The sequence below is a fragment of the Diabrotica undecimpunctata genome, chromosome 5, assembly GCF_040954645.1.
Source record: "Diabrotica undecimpunctata isolate CICGRU chromosome 5, icDiaUnde3, whole genome shotgun sequence".
Classification (NCBI taxonomy): Eukaryota; Metazoa; Arthropoda; class Insecta; order Coleoptera; family Chrysomelidae; genus Diabrotica; species Diabrotica undecimpunctata.
In genome coordinates, this window is record NC_092807.1 from 69232380 (window position 1) to 69256216 (window position 23837).

The 23837-nt window shown below is 31.2% G+C and overlaps 1 protein-coding gene across 8 annotated transcripts in view; it reads left to right on the forward strand.

Annotated features, from left to right (window-relative positions):
- LOC140441375 (uncharacterized) overlaps positions 1-23837 on the forward strand; it is a 209791-nt gene that overhangs the window by 104334 nt on the left and 81620 nt on the right. The gene's annotated exons all lie outside the window — the stretch shown is intronic.

Here is a 23837-nt window from a genome sequence, read left to right on the forward strand (position 1 = left end):
ATTAAATGCGGTATTAAATATTAATTCCACTGTCACTTTCCGGTACCACTTCAGAATTTTGCGTATTGGGCTTTGGTAAGAAGCCACTTGATCACTGAAATCAACACTCTTTTTCATTAAGTTATAATCGAGAATAGTTTGTGGTTTTAGTACTTGTGTATAATTTTTCTTTTCATTTAATTAAACCAAGATACAACTATGATGTTTATATGTTGTAAGGATTACAACTGGTCTTTTGTCGACCCATTTTATCACTTGTAAAATCAATAATAGGGTTAAGTTTCATCGTGAGTAACTGGTTGCAACTTTTTTAATCGAGATTTTGGTTTTACATGTTTTTATAGTAAAACATCTGCACATGAATAATTCGTTTCTTGAACAATGATTTCAATTCATCGACCAATATTCTAAAATAAGGTGTTTTTACGTCGTCCGGAATATTATAAACTGGTTCTCTTTCACAAAGCATTGGTAATATGGCTTACATCCTATATTTAGAAAAATCTTTTACTGCAACTCTTCTTCGACTAAACTAAATTAAACTAAATTAATAAACAAAACAAATTAATCTATTTTTTTTATAGAAATGCAAATTCCTGTCGGATTTTTAATAGTGCGGCATGAATCACTGGTGTCTCGTATATTCGGACCTCTTATCGCATTTCAAACATAATTCTCAATTAGCAGTGCGGTACAAGATACATTTAGGTCGTATAATCTTAAAGCCGTAATAAGACCGTAATAAGCCGAATGTTATAAATAAATATATTCCTATAAGAATTATCTTGAAAGATGAAAAAAATACAATAAAAAGGTGCAATATTAAGCGTTATTTAAAAAATGGTAAGTCATTCACGGACGTACAGTTAAAAACAAAAGTTTTCAGTGTTTTCAGTCATACCGTTACATTATGTCACATTTTAACGTCGAATATTTTATGGTCCCCTTTGGGTTATAAAACGAATGATCGACTTTTTCTCGCACAGATCCCGCCTATGTAACTTTACAACGCGAGTCGTTTGCTGGGTATTAAAGAACCGTCTATTGCCATCATATAATTTTACGCTAATATTTCACGTTCTACGACGCATTGCACGTTTGACACACTGTCTTGTTTAGTTTTCTGTCATTCTATTTGTTAAATCCTATCTCATTCTCGTCACAGCGTCAAGGAGCAGTAAATGTTTGCAGTAAACGGAAGGCATATGTCTAACAGTGAACGTTGGAAATTTTTCGAGTTTATCATATCGTCTTCTTTGAGTGCCTCTCCTATCGGAGATTGGATATTATTAGAGCGATTCTAATTTTATTTACTGCTGTTTTGAATAATTCGTTAGTGGTATAGCCAAACCACTCTCTTAAATTTCTCATCCAGGACATTCTTCTATGACCTGGATTTCTGCGTCCTTGGATTTTTCCTTGCATTATATTTTGTAGGAATGTGTACTTTTGTCCTCTCATCAGGTGGCCAAAGTATTCAAGTTTTCTCTTTTTTATATTCAGTATAACTTCTGGATCGTTATTTATTCTGCGTATTGCCTCTTCATTTGTAATTTTATCCACCCAACTTATTTTTAGTATACGGCGGTAGCACCACATCTCAAAGCTTTTAAGATTTTTAACATTCTTCTGTTTAAGAGTCCATGCCTCAACACCGTTAAGCAAAGTACTGAATACATACTAAGTAGTTAACTAAAAGTGGACGTATGCAAAGAGATGTACGACGTAATCGTATGGTATTCGCTAAATCCTGTCACGTAATATGCCACATACCTCTGTGCGTAAATTCGTTTTATTGCTGCCAGTTTAAGGTGTTATTAGATGCAGCCATGTTGAATTTCTCTCCACTATCGTATTATCTTCGTTAAATCCTATCATTTTAGGCTCCATATATCCTGATTAGACCTATAGGACACGAGATACGCAACTAAGGCTCTTTTGACATAACATATATAGGAGCAAAGATATATACCTAAGGTCCTTTTGACGTGTTGATGTATTTGATTTCTACGTCGTAGTATTCTATTGGTTAAATGGTATCATTTGAGGTACTATACGTCACGATTGGACTAATAGGATTGAAGATACACAACTAAGGCCCTTTTGCCAGGCTACTCTATTTAATTTTTATATCTCATTGTATTCTATTAGTTAAATTCTATCATTTGAGGTACGAAACGTCACGATTGGACTAATAGGGCCGCAGATACATAACTAAGGCCCTTTTGACAAGCTGATGTATTTATTTTTCTATCTTATTGTATTCGATTGGTTAAATCCTCTCATTTGAGGACTGTACGTCACGATTGGGCCACTAAAAACGAAGATACGTAACTAAGGCCCTTTTGACGTGATGCTGTATTTGATTTCTATGTCATTGTATTCTATTGGTTAAGTGCTATCATTTGAGGTATGGTACGTCACGATTGGACTAATAGGACCGAAGATACATAACTAAGGCTATTTTGACATGCTACTCCATTTAATTTTTATACCTCATTGTATTTTATTTGTTAAATCCTTTCATTTGAGGTACTGCACGTCATCATTGGACTAATAGAACTAAAGATACACAACTAAGGCCCTTTTGACATTGTTCTGCATTTGATTTTTCTATCCCATTGTATTCTTTATGTTAAATTTGACATGTTGCTGTATTTCATTTTTTTATTTCATCGTTTTCAATTGCTTAAATCCTGTCATTTGAGATACTGTACGTCACGATTGGACTTATAGAAACGAAGATATATAATTAAGGCCTTTTTGACATGCTGCTATATTTGATTTTTTTGTCTTATTATATTTTATTGGTTAAATCCTATCATTTGAGGCGCTGTACGTCGCGACTGGACCAATTGGAGCGAAGATACAATAGGTAGTTGCAATATATCATAACCCGTTACTTTTAACCAATCATGATGCCAGAATGATTTGTGAATGAAAAAAATATATATATATTCTTAAATTTACTATTTCGTTGTGGGTAATATTATATCCAACAACGATGCCAAATTTCTGATGCGAAAATGATTGATAATGAAAGTGGGATATACATTTTCATGTATATAATGGCAGCGAGTAAACGGTAAAACCCTGAACTAAATATATATAATATTTTCACTGTACCATCATTTTAGACTCAAACATTTTCTGGAATAAACTTAGATAACTCAGTAAGGGATAAAAAGAGAAAGCGGATATTTTAATATACCAGCACGGTATCAAAACTCTAATCAATGAGATGGTTAAAATTCTTGTAACAAGTACAGGAAAAAAGTTATTAAGGTCTTGTAAAGTAGCGTCGATATACAGATGCTACGTTGCAAGACGATGCTAAATTGATGGTAAAAGCATAATGTATCGATGCGAAAATGATAGTAGGATGTATATATATATATATATATATATATATATATATATATATATATATATATATATATATATATATTGTTATGATTGTTTATTTTGAGTTCAAACTTAGTTTATTGAGCCAATAAAAAAATTATAACTTATCTGTTATCAAAAGTAAAATAATCCTTATATTACCTGTGTTCGATGGATTCAAAAGATTTTCTAGTTGTCTTTTATCGGGAGGAGAAGAAAGGATGATAATACAAATATATTATATTACAAAGATTTACGTTTCTTTATTTTATATGAACGAATAAAACAATTATTAAATTCTGTCGTTATCTTATCAATCAGCATACAAGAAAATAAATCAGATTATTATGATAATAAGATTATAAAGCTACATACATTTATATTACGTGAAAAACCAATTTTACTTAAAATTTTCTTTACTTGAAAGAAAAGAAACCACAAAACTTAAGAAACCACAAAACTTTAAACTTTTGATTAGCCTAACAAAACCTCAGTTCTTAAATTTGAATGCTAATGACCATGATGTCGAAACGATCCTTCACAGATATAAAATTCAATTGTACAAACACTTACAGTTTATTTTCTTCTTGAGTTGTATGTTGGAACATACCCAGAAAAGTCCAGTCTCCTCAAAGATGTGATCTCCCCTTTTTGGCACCTCGGCTCCTTCTTTACGTCTCTGCAAAACCTCCTGCAGACTACACAAAAAACACCTGATTCACTTCTCCAAACTCCGCTACTTATTTATGACACCAGGACCTCCTTTTGTCAACTTGATGCCGTAAGAATACTTTCACATATACTTTATAAAATGCCCACGGTAGATACAAGGAACCTTTTTTAATCTACTTGTTATCTCCTTCAAACTATTCACTTCTTTTCGTTACGCCGGTATCCAAACTCACGAACCACACCTTTTCTTGGGACACACGACTGTTTCCTTTCGATGACCAAAATATGACTAACTTCTCCTCTCTCATGATCGGCTCACAAAATTCCCATTTAAAAACGACCGTCCAATCAAAAGCTCAAATTGTGTTTACCATGATTTTGGAAAAGCCTAATTTCGGTTTCAGAGAAAAACTAAATAGCTTACTTTAAAATTGGTTTTGTCAATACATCATTTATACATATTTCAAAAGATTAGAATATGGTCATTTAATACTCGACTCTACAAACAATGAAGAGATTAACCTTCAGTTAAAATGTCTTCGAATTCTAAACAAAAGGATTTTTGATAATTTTGTTTGAAACGGAAAAGGTCGTTTGCCAAACAAATTTCTACTCTTATCTACACTAAATCTTATCTTAAATTACTATATACAATTTGTTTATATTGATATCTTGAAATTTTATTTCGATGGATTTTTTTATTTATTTTTCTTTGGTTGGGAAAGAAGAAACATAACAAATCCCCGCCTTTGCATATGATAAAAATTACTGAATTATTTAGGGATTTTTCTCTATGCAAAAACAATAAAAAATAGTCTTCCAACATTTTTTTAATTTCTTCTTTCACCTGTTGTCGATATTTATATGGGATCGGGTACGTCTTCGATTGAAAGTTTCCCAAGTTTTTAACCTCAAAGGAACGTTGGTGCTTTTTTTCCACTCTGTTTTCCTCATTTATTAAAGTTTCGTGTTCTTTTAACATCAGACTCACCTCATTTTCTTTTTCTTCTCCACATATCAATTTTCTTTCTTTTTCCTCAGTTTCTTGACACATATTTATCGCACATTTTTTCTCCTCTTTTTCATCAATCTCTTCCTTAAATACCACTGTTTCAATCATATCCTTTTCATTTTCCTTTGTTGACACTATTTCTTTTTCTTCTTCGGGGCTTATCCCTTCTTTTGAGGAATCTCCGGTAGTGACTTCCTTTCTCCTTTTCTTAAGTTTTCTTCCTTTTCTTCTTTGTCCTCGCTTCGTTGCCAAATTCATTTCCACTGTTTGTTCTTTGTCTAAATCATTTTTCTTTTTCCCATGTTCATTTTCCTGACTGTCCTGTTCTTCTTCTTTTTCCTCTGTGATTTTCATCGTGTTATTTTTGAAATCTATCACCACATGTTTTTCTGCCAATTCATCCACTCCTACGATCATATCATGCGACATGTTAGGCATCACAACACATTGTAGTGCATAAATTTTCTTATCCAATCGTACTTTTACTCGTATTCCCTCATTTATCGTTGCCAATGTCCGTTTATTTGCACCCACCAAATTTACCCGTGGTATTTTGTAGATCAAATTTGTTAAATTAACTTCCTCTATTAGTTTTCTGTTGATCAGTGTCATTTCCGATCCAGTATCAATCATAATTTTAATCGGTGTCTCGTTGATAAAACCATCTACAAATTTCAGATTTGTTCCACTTATTTTGTCCTTATTTTCTGCCAATTTAATAAATTCCTTCGGGTGACAAAAAATTCCTGTTTGTTTCTTTGTCTTTAGTGAGCGCCTTCGTGAAAAGGACGCTTGCTGTTCTTGTTCGCTTCTACTTCTGTCGCTTTGTCTCTCATCCTCATATTCCTCTATGTGTGTGTTGTTGACCGCTCTTCTATTTTCTCTTGGTCTCTCAGACCCGTATCGGTTTCCGCGATATTCCGGTTCATTCGTTCTATTATTATTTCGGTTTTCCTGATATGTGCGATTGTTGTTTTTATTCTGGTTCTCTCGATATCTGTTTCCGTTCCATTGCCGATTTCTTTGTTCATAATTTACTCTTCCGTTGTCTCTACTTTCGTTTTCCCTCCTCGGGACAAATTCTCTTCTTGTGTACTCTCTCCTAAAGTTTTGTCCTCTATCTCTATAGTCTTGATTTTCTCGTTGTCTATAATTTTCTTGCGTTCTCCTCATTTTTCTTTCTCTTAATTTTGCTCCTCGTATTTGTAAGAATTGACATAAACTGTCAATATCTTTGTAGTTTTGTAGAGTTATGTGATCTTCTAAGGTATCTTCAAAATGTCTGGCTATTAGTTCCACTAGCTGTTCGGACGAATAGTTGTAATGTAAGTGTCTTGCATTGTTGTATAGTTGTAGGGCATATGTTTTTTCTGATATACCTATACTATCCTGGTATCTCCCATTTTGTAATTCCTTGTTTATCTCTATCTGTTGTATTTTCCCCCAGAAATAGTTCAGAAATTTTTGTTTAAATGTTTGCCAATTTTGCAATTCTTCTTCTTTGCTATCAAACCATAAACTTGCCTCATCTTTAAGATGGTTCCTTATCGTTTCCTTTGCTGTTTCGAAATTACCGATATGTCGTACTTTCTTTTTTAAATTGTTAATGAAAATTACTGGGTGTAATTTTTTTACGTCCCCGCCAAACTGTATTTTTATGTCACCCGGACTTTGGATGAGTACTTCTCTCCTGTCTCCCATCTCTCGTTGTTTTCTGATATCCTCAATTTGTTTTTCTATTTCTTTCTTGTCTTCTTGTAAAGCCATTTCAAATTTTGTTTCTAACTGTTCTAATTCTTTTTTCTGTACAGTCTTAATATCTTTCATTTTAGTTTCTATTTCTTCTCTCTGCATCTCTAGTTCCTTTTTCTGGCAATTTCGTATCTCCTTCATTGTATTATGGATATCTTTAATCTCTGTCTCTTGTTTTGCATTCTTTAGGGTTATTTCTTCTATCTGTTGTATCAGTTCTTTCTTTATCTCCTCAACACATCCTTTAATTTCCTGTTCATAGTTTTCCAGACGCTGCTCTATATTCCTGTTATTTAGTTCTATTGCTTGTCTTGTTTCCCGTTGGTTTTCTTCCATTGTTTGTTTTGTTTCTTGTTGATTTCTATCCATTTTATCCATTTTCTTTGATGTTTCATTTTGGTTTTTCTCTATTGTTTGTGTCTGGATTTGCATCATTGCTAATAATTTTTCCAGCATCCCTGTTTCTTTTCTTTCCCCTATTATTGTAGCATTTCCTTCATTATCCGATCCTTCATCAATAATTGTTTCCTCTTCTATCTTATCCTCTTTCCTTTCTTGCGTTTTGCTTTGACTCCTTGTGGTCGACATGTTCGTTAGAATATTTCTCCCCGCCAAATATAAAGCTTTGAAATTTGTGCAATAATATCCCCGCCAAATATGAAATTCGAGTAATGTTGCAAAGACGAAAACTTTTCCTCTTATCCCAAATGCAATAAATTCAAATAAATGCAATAAATTTTTTAAATTTTTGTCAGTTGTAAAAATCAATCAAATATCATAAATTATATCATGTAAAAATTTGTACCTAGAGAAATTTGAAATGTAATGTCATAAAAGCAAATATTATAAACTTTAACCATCGGCAAATAAATTTTCAATCAATCTGCTTTCTTTCTCTATCCGTTTAAATTTTAACTAGAAATACTTTGTACGCCTTACACGTTGGGGGCCATTTGTTATGATTGTTTATTTTGAGTTCAAACTTAGTTTATTGAGCCAATAAAAAAATTATAACTTATCTGTTATCAAAAGTAAAATAATCCTTATATTACCTGTGTTCGATGGATTCAAAAGATTTTCTAGTTGTCTTTTATCGGGAGGAGAAGAAAGGATAATAATACAAATATATTATATTACAAAGATTTACGTTTCTTTATTTTATATGAACGAATAAAACAATTATTAAATTCTGTCGTTATCTTATCAATCAGCATACAAGAAAATAAATCAAATTATTATGATAATAAGATTATAAAGCTACATACATTTATATTACGTGAAAAACCAATTTTACTTAAAATTTTCTTTACTTGAAAAAAAAGAAACCACAAAACTTTAAACTTTTGATTAGCCTAACAAAACCTCAGTTCTTAAATTTGAATGCTAATGACCATGATGTCGAAACGATCCTTCACAGATATAAAATTCAATTGTACAAACACTTACAGTTTATTTTCTTCTTGAGTTGTATGTTGGAACATACCCAGAAAAGTCCAGTCTCCTCAAAGATGTGATCTCCCCTTTTTGGCACCTCGGCTCCTTCTTTACGTCTCTGCAAAACCTCCTGCAGACTACACAAAAAACACCTGATTCACTTCTCCAAACTCCGCTACTTATTTATGACACCAGGACCTCCTTTTGTCAACTTGATGCCGTAAGAATACTTTCACATATACTTTATAAAATGCCCACGGTAGATACAAGGAACCTTTTTTAATCTACTTGTTATCTCCTTCAAACTATTCACTTCTTTTCGTTACGCCGGTATCCAAACTCACGAACCACACCTTTTCTTGGGACACACGACTGTTTCCTTTCGATGACCAAAATATGACTAACTTCTCCTCTCTCATGATCGGCTCACCAAATTCCCATTTAAAAACGACCGTCCAATCAAAAAGCTTAAATTGTGTTTACTATGATATTGGAAAAGCCTAATTTCGGTTTCAGAGAAAACTAAATAGCTTACTTTAAAATTGGTTTTTTTCAATACATCATTTATACATATTTCAAAAGATTAGAATATGGTCATTTAATACTCGACTCTACAAACAATGAAAAGATTAACCTTCAGGTAAAATGTCTTCGAATTCTAAACAAAGGATTTTTGATAATTTTGTTTGAAACGGAAAAGGTCGTTTGCCAAACAAATTTCTACTCTTATCTACACTAAATCTTATCTTAAATTACTATATACAATTTGTTTATATTGATATCTTGAAATTTTATTTCGATGGATTTTTTTATTTATTTTTCTTTGGTTGGGAAAGAAGAAACATATCAATATATATACATATATATATATATATATATATATATATATATATATATATATATACATATATATATATATATATATATATATATATATATATATATATATATATATATATATATATATATACCTTAGTTACTTGTACATAAAGTTACTGTAATTTGTTAGCTATTCGTTAATTTTATTTGCTATTTCTTAGTTATTTATCATCGATTCGTACTCTCAACTAGATATTATTTGCGAGTTTTTCAAATTTATATTCTGTCTTTTCGTAGTCTATAAATCTTATACTTCTCCGGTGTTTTTTGCTTTGTATTCTTATCATTTATTTTGTTTTGATGTTGATTTATAGTCCATATAGCCAAACCATCTGCAAAGATCGACACTCCTGCCTGTTGTTAAATATGTATCCGTCTTTTTGTAATTGATGAATATATTTTTTGCTTCTAGTATCACACTAAAAAGAGTTGTGGCCAGAGTATCTACTTGTCTAAGTCTGCTTTTCTGTATCTCCACACAGAAAGTGCAGATTGAAGATTTTGTCAGACTGAAGAAGAGACAGCGGAACACTTTTTGTGCAACTGTCCAGAGTTGGACAGAATAAGGTTCGACACATTTGAGCATTACCAACTCGAATCCTATGACTTTGTAGACGTGTCTGGACTGAAAGGACAACTTTATCCTAGGGATGAGCCACAATAGACCTTAAGTCGAGTGGAAGGGTGGTTTACCCTTTCCAAACTATCTCATTTTCTGTTAGTGTCATTTTTATTAGCTGTATTAGTTTGTATGGTACATTCAAGCATCAATGATTAATTCCATATATTTGATCATATGTGAACTCTATAAATACGACATGGAGCATAAGTGTATACTCATAGCATGTAGTTTGTATTTCAATTAATGAATATATTTGATCCTATTATTTCTTTATTTCTGAAGCCAGCTTTGTATTTCTCTATCATCTCATTAGCTGATTAGCGTACATATCGATCAGTTGTTTATCATCTATCCCTTCGTAATTTTCGCAGCGAAGCTTACTCCTTTTTTTACAAGTACTCATTGTGATTACTTACTTACTTTTTGTTTTTTATTACATATTTATATTGATACTCTAATAAAATTTTGGTGTATTACGGGTTGCATACTTAACTGGAATAAATTTACAAATAATCTTGAGATATTTTTTAATAAGTAGATGCATATTATGAAATTATATTTAATTTAAACTAAAAGTTATATAAGTAACATTTACTAATACAGTGCTGCAAAAATGTTAGAAACAGTTTAATATACGTGCATTCTATATAGTATATAATTTGATAAAATGCGTTAGGCTTTCACGGCCATCGCCTAACTTGTTACACTGTTTGTTCGGGCTGTTGGGCCTTTGTCTTCTGAGATTGGTTCTCCACGTTTCGCCAACACTAGGGGTTGGCATCTTCTTGATATATTACTGCTTCGCTTGTAAGCTGAAACTGACGCCGCATTGTAAGACTACAGTAAACCTAGCGCGGTACATTTGCTGTGATTGGTGGGTGGGCGTGTCTTAATTTAAAATTTGCCGGGTTTAATGTTTATTGAACTGAAAATGGGTTATTGGTAGGAAGAGGATAATATTCGTATTTTAGAATAAAGCAGACTTATTACAGTTATATTTGAAATGTCTTTAATTTTCCTACACTGAAAATAACAAGGTACATTTGCTGTGATTGATCGGTAGATGTATATTAATTTAAAATTTGGCAAATTTCATGTTTAATAAAATGTAACTTGGGTATTGTTGTTTGTTTGTGTTTAAATGACTGCTGGCACTAAATCCATTCGCAAATCTTACAATTTGTACTCATTTTTTCATTAAGTCATTGTTTCCTATAAAATCTTATCCTAAATCTATTACTACTATTGAGCTCTAATATATAGTATTTTTTTTTTCTATTAGGTGCTTTTAGTTATTTATATATAAAATAAGTGATGAGGTCCTCAGAGTTCCACAGTAAACTCTTCTGCAGCTATCTACTTAATTCAATAGCTACTTTACTGTGGACTGTACAAGTTCCTTTTTTTATTTGTTTCTTATATATTTTTTTATTTTCTTTTTTTTTCTAATAAATTACAAAGAAATACTTACTCTATATTTACAATTACAATTTGAGTTTAATATCTAAAACATGTTTATACAATAATCTATATAAAAACTCTTTGTTTTCTAATGTTAACAAATAACTTTAAATTAATGGGATGGTGGACATCGGTCAAAGAATACAGCGAATTTAAAAAATTATTAATCTTAAGCTCTTTGCACGTTTCTGGTTCTATATCTCTAGACGTACAAAGATAATGAGTTAATACTCCTTGTGACACAGCGTTTTTTGGCAATTCATCTACTATCTCATTTCCAGTTATTCCACAATGGCTTTTAATCCATGCCAACTTAACAGTTTTGCCTTGTTGCTGAAGTTCTTTAATTTTATTTATTATATATAATTCAACGTAATTTACTTTTGATTTAGGATTTATGGCACTCATTTTACTTAAAGCACTTTTGTTGTCACTACAAATTATAAACTTTGAATAATATATATTAGATAAATATTTTAGTGCTTCCACTATCGCTATTAATTCAGCTGTGTATATACTCATGATGGAATTGAGTTTACACATTTTACTGTTTTTATTATTGTTATCAAAGTATGCACATCCCACACTTTCAATAGTAACTTAGGTATTAGTACTACATATTTTAGGAATAAGCTGACTGTATGATATCCTAGTGCTGTTTTTTTTTATTAAATATGTAGGTATTTTGTTTTAATTTTTTTTGTAGGCATGTGCCATCTCAAGTTTAATAAAAATTATGTAGTCTTTCCTTTTCACTTTAAAATTTTCCATTAGCTGTTTTATAATAAAAATTGCTATTGTCAAACTTCCCTTATATACATATATATATATATATATATATATATATATATATATATATATATATATATATATATATATATATATATATATACATCCCGCTATCCTTTAGAACTCTTTTCACGTTGCAGTAATTTAGCATCACCAAGAATTGCTATCATTTTCTATTTATAAATTGTGTATGTTCGTTTAGGGTACCTTTGTAGGCTTGGCACTGTTGTCGGTTTTTTAATATTCCGATTTTTTTTATATATTTAATTTTTACATCAAACCTACGTTTTAACATCGAGCGGTAAAATCACTGTATTTGGCATCATTTTAGAGCCAGTAGATGTTGCCGGTATTAATCCTTAAAATAATATTTTAGATACCTAAATATCGATCGGTTGTTTGGGTCAAGTTCGAATGACGACATTGAAACTACCTGCTCACAAGTTGCAGTCTCAACAGGTTTTTTTCTTCGTTTAGATGTTATATTTATTTAACCTAGATATTTTTGCCCAGAGAATCGTGTAGGGGAATATTTTACATAAATTTTAATTTACAACCTGTTTAGTCGAAGCTATCGATGAATAGTTTGAGATAAATATTATGGTTTTATGGGATTAAGGCCTTTATTATTGGTTGTGATTGTGATAATGTTTGAAATTTTGATTTCCATTCCGGAAATCGTTCTCAAACAACGTTTTTCTGTACAAAATGTGTATACACATGTTTACATAATTAGTACAATAAACAAAGCTATTGTAAAATAATAGTGGAAATCAAAACGTTAAATATTAGTTAATTAAAAATGTAATTTTCATCTCAATAACGACCAATAATTGTGGCTTAATCACATAAAAAAATAATATTTGACTAAATAAAAAATCTTATACAGAAATTTAAATTCTAAATAGTATGAGGGGTAGCTGACGAAAAATTCGTAAAGACGTACAGTTGATTTTGCTTTGTTTTTTTAAACAATCTTAAAAGGCAAAAAAAAATAATTTTTTGCTTATAAAACGTTTTGTATACATTCTAAAGAAAAATAATTCAAATAATAGTTGTAGACCATAAAAAGTTTTTTATGTAGAGAAATACTAAATTTAAATACATAAATAATTGATATAATTCCAAAAAACCGTAAACTCTATGATATTATGTTTGTAGTAATTTATAAATAATGTTAATAACTTTGTTTTTGGCCTAACGACAGGCAATTATGGCAATTGATGAGTTATTAAAGTGTGCTAAATATCAAGCAGATCAAAAAATATTTTACAATTTATTCAATTTGTTTATGACAGAAAGCGATTATTTAAACAACTGTACTTGTCCAAACAGTATGACTCTACAAGTATTTTGTAACTTGCAATCGATTCTTTTCGCTTTTAGTTTTAGGGTATATTAAAAAAACTTTAACATATTATTAAATTTTTTATTAAAAACCAGTTTGAATAGGGGACTTTTTAGTTTTTAGACCACTTCACGTTTTTTCAGTTTCTTTGACAAGTGAGGATTATCTATTCGCTTATTTCTTAATATGGGCTATGAGCAATTATCTAGTCAAGTCAACACTATTATAGAAGTTACCCATACTTTTTTAGTAGTCATTCAGACGGTTTATCTTAATTGTCCCCATATGGAACATAAGTCCGAGAAAAGTCTTAAATTCTGTTTGTGTTGTTTCTTTCCAAAACGCAATCCTCGATTTTTCTGACCGACTTTCTGCAAATATTTCGTCAGAGTCAATCAGAGTCACTTCCACCATTCATTTAATCTACATCGTCCTCGCTAGATGCTTCTAACAATGATTGTAATTCAGCAGTGGTCAATCTACGTTTATATTCACATTTAGCTTTTTTAGATGTCGAAGGCATATTATTTACATCCATCTTTTTATAAATACTATAACTCACTTTTACGGAGGTAATTAACAATTAAAATGTTCTACTAAAACTATCAACTTACGACTTCCAATACTATAAGGCCACTTGAGGTATAATACGTTTTTACTCAATAATAGTTCCTGTATAAGTAAAATTGTTTTTGAATGTGCTCCATTGAAGCACACTGGACATATTCCAGTTTTGCCATCACATTCTTCAGAGTATGTTTTAACTTTTTTAACTTTTCTATCGTCCTTTCTACTAGTCATGCTTCTTCTTAAAATTTTGTTACATCTTGTACACTTTCTTCTCTTTGTATTATCTACATCGCTTTGCCTGAGATGGTATTTTTGGGTGTAACTGTTCGTGAGGGTTACAACATTTCTTTATTTGCAAATGCCTTCGCGAACTCCAGTCTGAACTCAAGGATAGGTTGTCGCTTTTTTACGTTTTCTATTATTTAGCAACTAAGCATTTACTACTGCGGTATTAAATATTAATTCCACTGCCACTTTCCGGTACCACTTCAGAATTTTGCGTATTGGGCTTTGGTAAGAAGCCACTTAATCACTAAAATCAACACTCTTTTTCACCAAGTTATAATCGAGAATAGTTTGTGGTTTTAGTACTTGTGTATAATTTTTCTTTTCATCTGATTAAACCAAGATATAACTATTATGTTTAAATGTTGTAAGGATTAAAACTGGTCTTTTGTCGACCCATTTTATTACTTGTAAAATCAATAATGGGGTTAAGTTTCATCGTGAGTAACTGGTTGCAATTTTTTTAATCGAGATTTTGGTTGTACATGTTTTTATAGTAAAACATCTGCACATGAATAATTCGTTTCTTGAACAATGATTTCAATTCATCGACCAATAGTCTAAAATAAGGTTTTATTACGTCGTCCGGAATATTATAAACTGGTTCTTTTTCACAAATATATTAGAAATATGGTTTACATTCTATATTTAGAAAAATCTTTTACTGCAACTCTTGTTCCCATAAGACCGTATGTTATAAATAAATATATTCCTATAAGAATTATCTTGAAAGATGAAAAAAATACAATAAAAAAGTGCAATATTAAGTGTTATTTAAAAAATAATAAGTCATTCACGGGCGTACAGTTAAAAACAAAAGTTTTTAGTGTTCTATTGCTTGATTATTATTATCTGGTATTCTGAAAATGTTGACATTTTTTCCTGGTCTGATCTCCCTCAACTAACGTCATCTTTCTTAATTGGTGGGTTGTATTGATCAGGTCTCTTTAAGTGTTTTGTTGCTATCCATAGTGAATGATCTTCTTTAGACAATGTACTAATGTAGTGTTCAAATGTGGCATTGCGTACATCATGTAGCGCTCATCTTAATTGTCTGATTATCTACCTCTTGCTCTTTATTTTTCGACTATTAGTTGTATAATATAATTCGGAGTGTTATTTGTCTTTTCTTGATTTGGAATTGTTAATCGTGTAGCTCCATATGAAATAGTAGGAGATGAAAACGGCAGCATATTCATCCATAAAAAAAAGGAAACGCGATAAAGATATCTGAAACAACTGTTTTATGTTATAAGAGATGAAATAGTCCGAAATTACCAAAACAGGTGAACAGGGCACTATAAAGAGGAAGTAAAATTAGCTATGAAACAGTTTGAATGAGAAAAAGAAGTAAGCTTAGACCAAATACCAGCAGGAATTATTCAACTGAAGAAAAAAATTAAATCGATAACAATATTCACTCCATTTACAGAAAAGGCGGTGACCCGCAATTATTTTAAGAACTTCTTTAATAGCCTCCAGTCAACAATTTCCTAACCATGTTTAAAAAACGTACGGAATGCACTGTATATACTAACCCAAATCGTCAACATACTTGTTGTTGCAGTTTTATGTGCATTTATGTTTTATTGCATGTATTACGATCAACTTAAAGGTTATGCACGACTCCTATTGTATAGGTACACAGGCAAGCACACGCGGGAGAAAAAAGATTTGTCATACCGTTACATTATGTCAAATTTTAACGTTAAATATTTTATGGTCCCCTTTGGGTTATAAAACGAATGATCGACTTTTTCTCGCACAGATTTCTGCTATGTAACTTTACAAAGCGAGTTTGCTGGGTATTAAAGAACCGTCTATGGCATCATATAATTTTACGCTAATATTTCACGTTCTGCGACGCATTCCACGTTTGACACATTGTCTTTTTTAGTTTTCTGTCATTCTATTTGTTAAATCCTATCTCATTCTCGTCACAGCGTCAAGGAGCAGTAAATGTGTATACTGAACGGGAGGCATATGTCTAACAGTGAACGTTGGAGATTTTTCGAGTTTATCATATCTTCTTCTTTATTAAGTGCCTCTGCTATCGCAGATTGGATATCATTAGGGCGATTCTAATTTTATTTACTGTTGTTTTGAATAATTCGTTAGTGGTAGAGCCAAACCACTCTCTTAAATTTCTCATCCAGGACATTCTTCTACGGCCTGGATTTCTGCGTCCTTGGATTTTTCCATGCATTATATTTTGTAGGAATGTGTACTTTTGTCCTCTCATCAGGTGGCCAAACTATTCAAGTTTTCTCTTTTTTATATTCAGTATAACTTCTGGATCGTTATTTATTCTGCGTATTACCTCTTCATTTGTAATTTTATCCACCCGACTTATTTTTAGTATACGGCGGTAGCACCACATCTCAAAGCTTTCAAGATTATTAACATTCTTCTGTTTAAGAGTTAATGCCTCAACAACCGTAAAGCAAAGTACTGAATACATACTAAGTAGTTAACTAAAAGTGGACGTATGCAAAGAGATGTATGACGTAATCGTATGGTATTCGCTAATAATCCTGTCACGTAATATGCCACACACTTCTGTGCGTTAATTCGTTTACGCAACTAAGCCTCTTTTGACATAACATATATAGGAGCAAAGATATATACCTATAGTCCTTTTAGTGTTGATGTATTTGATTTGTACGTCGTAGTATTCTATTAGTTAAATGGTACCATTTGAGGTACTTTACGTCACGATTGGACTAATAGGATCGAAGATACATAACTAAGGCCCTTTTGCCAAGCTACTCTATTTAATTTTTATATCTCATTGTATTATATTAGTTAAATTCTATCATTTAAGGTACGAAACGTCATGATTGGACTAATAGGACCGCAGATACATAACTAAGGCCCTTTTGACAAGCTGATGTATTTTATTTTTCTATCTTATTGTATTCGATTGGTTAAATCCTATCATTTGAGGTACTGTACGTCACGATTGGGCCACTAAAAACAAAGATACGTAACTAAGGCCCTTTTGACGTGATGCTGTATTTGATTTCTATGTCATTGTATTCTATTGGTTAAGTGCTATCATTTGAGGTATCGTACGTCACGATTGGACTAATAGGACCGAAGATACATAACTAAGGCCATTTTGACATGCTACTCCATTAAATTTTTATACCTCATTGTATTTTATTTGTCAAATCCTTTCATTTGAGGTACTGCACGTCATGATTGGACTAATAGAACTAAAGATACACAACTAAGGCCCTTTTGACATTGTTCTGCATTTGATTTTTCTATCCCATTGTATTATTTATGTTAAATCCTATCATTAGAGGTACTATACGTTACGATTGGACTAATAGGACCGAAGATACGTGACTACGGCCCTTTGGACATGTTGCTGTATTTAATTTTTTTATTTCATTGTTTTAATTGGTTAAATCCTGTCATTTGAGATACTGTACGTCACGATTGGACGAATTGGAGCGAAGATACAATAGGTAGTTGCAATATATCATAACCCGTTACTTTTAACCAAACATGATGCCAGAATGATTTGTAGATGAAAAAAATATATATATATTCTTAAATTTACTATTTCGTCGTGGGTAATATTATATTCAACAACGATGCCAAATTTCTGATGCTAAAATGATTGATAATGAAAGTGGGATATACATTTTCATGTATATAATGGCAGCGAGTAAACGGTAAAACCCTGAACTAAAAATATATAATATTTTCACTGTACCATCATTTTAGACTCAAACATTTTCTGGAATAAACTTAGATAACTCAGTAAGGGATAAAAAGAGAAAGCGGATATTTTAAAATACCAACACTACGATATACAGATGCTACTTTGCAAGACGATGCTAAATTGATGGTAAAAGCATAATGTATCGATGCGAAAATGATAGTAGGATGTATATATATATATATATATATATATATATATATATATATATATATACATATATATATATATACATATATATATATATATATATATATATATATATATATATATTGTTATGATATGTAAAATCGAGAAAAATATTGGGTTGATTAAAATATTTCAAAGTTAAAAAAACAATAAAATAATTCAGATAAGTAGGATAATAACCAACAAACATTTCGAAGAAGGAAAGTTATTAAATTCTTGGATTACCTGTACTAAACAAAATGTAAGCTATGCATAAATTATTTCTTTGTTATACTTGAGTGACCCGCATAATTTTAAGTGAAATCCAAAGACAATTGAACCGGGTTTTCCAAATACATTAATGCAGTGATTAAAGACAATAGAAGAGATTTTAGAAAGAGGTTTTTGTTAGTTTTTAAGAATTATAGAAAAATATTATTTGTAAATAAGTTTTAGGAAATTTTATAATTATAGGTAAAAATTTGTTTGTTATCGAAATGAAAAAATGGGGGAATTGTGACGAGTTTTGATTGGCGGAGATTGAAAAAGGTGGGATAGGTATGTAGGAATGAAAGTTTAGCTAGATTTAGGGGAGAGAAAAGATAATCAGTTGGTTTTCCAAGTTTGTAAGACGAACAGTGATTGTTCTCTGGCGGTTCCCGAGAAGTAGCAAGCAGTAGTGTTGAATGTTAGTGAGTTTTTGTGGAGTTAGTGTCTCTGACAGAAGCTGAAGCAGCAAAATATTGTAAGTCATATTTTTCTACTTATATTCCAAGAGTCACTGTTCAGGCCAACGAGAGATTCAGTTTATCGTAAAGAGAAGATATTCCAAGAGTCATTTTTCACTCGGGCCAACGAGAGATTCAGTTTATCGAGAGGAGAAAGGCTATCATAATTTGAATGATTTGTGCTTTTGAAGGAGATCATTAAGGACGATATACTTGCAACAATCTATTGTAAGATTGCTGATTACATAGGGAGCGGTTGAGAGGAGAAAATATAGTCTACAAGGAACAAGGATTTGGACCACTCATCATCAGAGAGAGATATTTTTGTTTTCTGCAGTTTTTTTCTTTTATTGATAACACAATTTTTACACTTAATTTAGAAAGGATATAAATATTTTGATTAGGAGAGTTAGAATAGTTTGGGATTTTGAGATTTCAATTAATATTGTTTGTACCATTAATTTTGTTTGTTCACGTACGTAGAACAAAATTTTGAGAATCAGTATATGAGATTTGTTTATTGAAAACTTTTGAGTGTGAATTATTTCATTATTTTTATTTCAATATATAGTGTTAGATCATATGTGTTTTTTATTATTCCGGTATTCTTTGGACCTTACCTTTCACATGTAATAGCATAGATATTAAAGCACGAATTTAACCCTGAGATAAAAGAATTAAAAATTGTGATAGAGTCATAATCATATCATTTAAATAATTTTAATTAATCAAAAAATTAATTAGCTAATTATTGCTTGGCGCACCAAGACTTTAAATATCACAATAACTGGCTTCCAAAACGTGGGGCTTGAAAATATCGCAGCTTTACATTTGAAGGAAGGGAAAGAGATCTGGAATAAGTACAGGTGATCCAGAGATAAAAACATATAACATTGAGGGAATTTGAATTTGAAAGTATTTTGACAATTTTTCCAGGGAATATAAATTTGATTTATTGATTGATCGTAGTTAGTGGATATTTACTGCTATTGAATTATTTGATTTTATTTTCTTTACCAATCGTACATTTGATATTTATTTTGAATTATTTGAATTTTACTGATTGCATATTTGATATTTGTCGTGAAAATTTAATACATTTGGGGAGAAATATTGTCGTGTTCTGAAACATATAGAGTGTTATAAAATTTCACATTTGGCGGGGACAAAAACAGTAACGAAAAGAAACAACATGTCGACCACAAGGAGTCAAAGCAAAATGCAGGAAAGGAAGGAGGATAACAGAGAAGATAAAACAATTTTGGAAGAAGGATCGGATAATGAAGGAAATGTTACAATAGTCGAGGAGAGAAAAGAACCATCAGGAATAGATAAAATATTACAACTAATGCAACTCCAGTCACAAAAAATGGATGAAACAAAACAAACAATGGAAGAAAACCAACGGGAAACAAGACAAGCAATAGAACTAAATAACAGGAATATAGAGCAGCGTCTGGAAAACTATGAACAAAAATTAGAAGAAAATGATAGGAAAATGGAAAAGCGTTTGGACAAATATGAAAATGATGTAAAAGTCTGTTTAGAAAAAATCAGAGAAGAAACAGAGAGTAAACTAGAGATGCAAAGAGAAGAAATAGAAACTAAAATGAAAGATATTAAGACTGTCCAGAAAAAGGAATTAGAACAGTTAGAAGAAAAATTTGAAATGGCGCTACAAGAAGACAGGAAAGAAGTAGAAAGAAGATTAAAGCAAAATGAAAAACAAATGGCAGAAATTGAACTAAGAGGAGTAGAGAGAAAAGAAGTTATCATCCATGGAACAAGCGAGGCGAAAATACAATTTGGCGGGGATATTCGGAAAACACACCCAGTACCGTTTGTTAAAAATTTGAAAACCAAATTACAACATATTAGATATTTTGACGATTGCAAAGAAACAATTAGAAACCATTTGAAAGAAGGAGCAGCGTTATGGTATGAAAGCAAGGAAGATGAGTTTGAAAATTCGACAGATTTTGAAAATAAATTTCTCAACTATTTCTGGGGGAAAAATAAACAGAGAGAAATCAACCAAGAGCTACAGAATGGAAAATATCACGAAAAAATGGGAATATCTGAAGAAAGATATGCTTTGCAGATATATAACAATTCAAAATATCTAGAATACAAATATTCTACCGAACAGCTGGTAGAAATGATCAGCAGACATTTTGAGGAAACGTTGGAAGATCACGTGATTTTGAGAAACTATCAAGATATTGATAATTTGTGCCAATTCCTTCAATTAAAAGAAGCGAAAAGAAAAGAAATGAGAAATAGAAGACAACATGACCAATATAATGGACCGGAAAGAAGGTATTCATCAAATTATGACCAGAGAAACCGACATCCCAGATCAACAAACGAATATAGGCCGAGAAATTACAATAATTACAATAGACAACAAAATTACGATAACCGGAATGATACACAAAATAGAACAAATGAAAATCACAACAGGAATAGAGATGCACAAAATCCTCCGAATAGGAATACTAACGAACAAAGGGACGATAGAAATAACCAGAGCTTCCAACAACAAAATAGAAGGGAGATGAATCATGTAGCAATAGGAAACGAAAGACAAATTTCTAATTCTAATCTAATATTTTTAGATGCATTTATAAAACATAAAGCGATTAAAATTGTGATTGATTCTGGCTCGGAGATATCGCTAATCAATAAAAAAACTAGTAAAAGAATTAAATTTGGACAGATTTGTGTATAAGATTCCTAGGGTTGATTTAGTGGGTGCAAACAATAAAAATTTGACGACAGTAAACGAAGGTTTGGGAGTACAGATAAGAGTGGGAAACAAATTCCATATTATGAAATGTGTGGTGATTGAAGATTTAAATCATGATATGATAGCGGGAATTGATGAATTGAGGAAAAAAGATATCACCATAAATTTTTCGGAAAATAAACTAGAAATCAGAGCAGAACCAGACAACACAGGAGAAGAAAAGTAAACAGATAGGAAAACAAATTCTGGAAGGATCAATGCACAGGAAAAACGCAAAGAAATCGATATGACTGTAGAGGATAAACCGAAAGTACAAGAACAAGATCTAACAGAAGAGAAAAAGAGAAGGAAGAAAAAGAAGAAGAGTTCGAAAAGAAAGCAGGAAAATAAGATGGAGACCAGAGAAAAACAGGAAATAGAAGGTACAGAAGAATTGTTGGCAACCGACGATAAAACAGAATGGAAGCAGGAAGAAAAAGAAGGTATCATCAGAGAAATGAAATGAATAGAAACATGGTGCTCGGAATACCAAAGGGAATTAGAGGATAAAAAGAAAACAGAAGAAAAAATGGCACTGATGGACGAGAATCCAGAATTTTGTGAAGAAGTATTATGGACAGTGAACACAAGTGAACAAAAGGAGGATGAAAGAAAAATAAATTGTGGAGAAAACATGGGAAAGAAAATAGAGAAGATTTTAGGAAACCATGGAGATTTTGTTAATGAAGTAAACCGAGTGGCTAAAAATTATGAATTTTCTTTTAAGGGAAAATACTTGGAAAAATTTAAAACGAAAATATATCCAATCCCGTATAAAGACAGGCAATATACGGGGTATTTTAACATTCACGACATTTATCAGTATCATAAGTAGATTTTAATAACATAGTGAAATAATTTGATCCTAGAAAACTTTTGTCATTTTTAAAATTTAACAAAGACTTTTCGGCAGATCAAATGGCGGGGATTTGTTATGATATGTAAAATCGAGAAAAATATTGGGTTGATTAAAATATTTCAAAGTTAAAAAAACATTAAAATAATTCAGATAAGTAGGATAATAACCAACAAACATTTCGAAGAAGGAAAGTTATTAAATTCTTGGATTACCTGTACTAAACAAAATGTAAGCTATGCATAAATTATTTCTTTGTTATACTTGAGTGACCCGCATAATTTTAAGTGAAATCCAAAGACAATTGAACCGGGTTTTCCAAATACATTAATGCAGTGATTAAAGACAATAGAAGAGATTTTAGAAAGAGGTTTTTGTTAGTTTTTAAGAATTATAGAAAAATATTATTTGTAAATAAGTTTTAGGAAATTTTATAATTATAGGTAAAAATTTGTTTGTTATCGAAATGAAAAAATGGGGGAATTGTGACGAGTTTTGATTGGCGGAGATTGAAAAAGGTGGGATAGGTATGTAGGAATGAAAGTTTAGCTAGATTTAGGGGAGAGAAAAGATAATCAGTTGGTTTTCCAAGTCTGTAAGACGAACAGTGATTGTTCTCTGGCGGTTCCCGAGAAGTAGCAAGCAGTAGTGTTGAATGTTAGTGAGTTTTTGTGGAGTTAGTGTATCTGACAGAAGCTGAAGCAGCAAAATATTGTAAGTCATATTTTTCTACTTATATTCCAAGAGTCACTGTTCAGGCCAACGAGAGATTCAGTTTATCGTAAAGAGAAGATATTCCAAGAGTCATTTTTCACTCGGGCCAACGAGAGATTCAGTTTATCGAGAGGAGAAAGGCTATCATAATTTGAATGATTTGTGCTTTTGAAGGAGATCATTAAGGACGATATACTTGCAACAATCTATTGTAAGATTGCTGATTACATAGGGAGCGGTTGAGAGGAGATAATATAGTCTACAAGGAACAAGGATTTGGACCACTCATCATCAGAGAGAGATATTTTTGTTTTCTGCAGTTTTTTTCTTTTATTGATAACACAATTTTTACACTTAATTTAGAAAGGATATAAATATTTTGATTAGGAGAGTTAGAATAGTTTGGGATTTTGAGATTTCAATTAATATTGTTTGTACCATTAATTTTGTTTGTTCACGTACGTAGAACAAAATTTTGAGAATCAGTATATGAGATTTGTTTATTGAAAACTTTTGAGTGTGAATTATTTCATTATTTTTATTTCAATATATAGTGTTAGATCATATGTGTTTTTTATTATTCCGGTATTCTTTGGACCTTACCTTTCACATGTAATATCATAGATATTGAAGCACGAATTT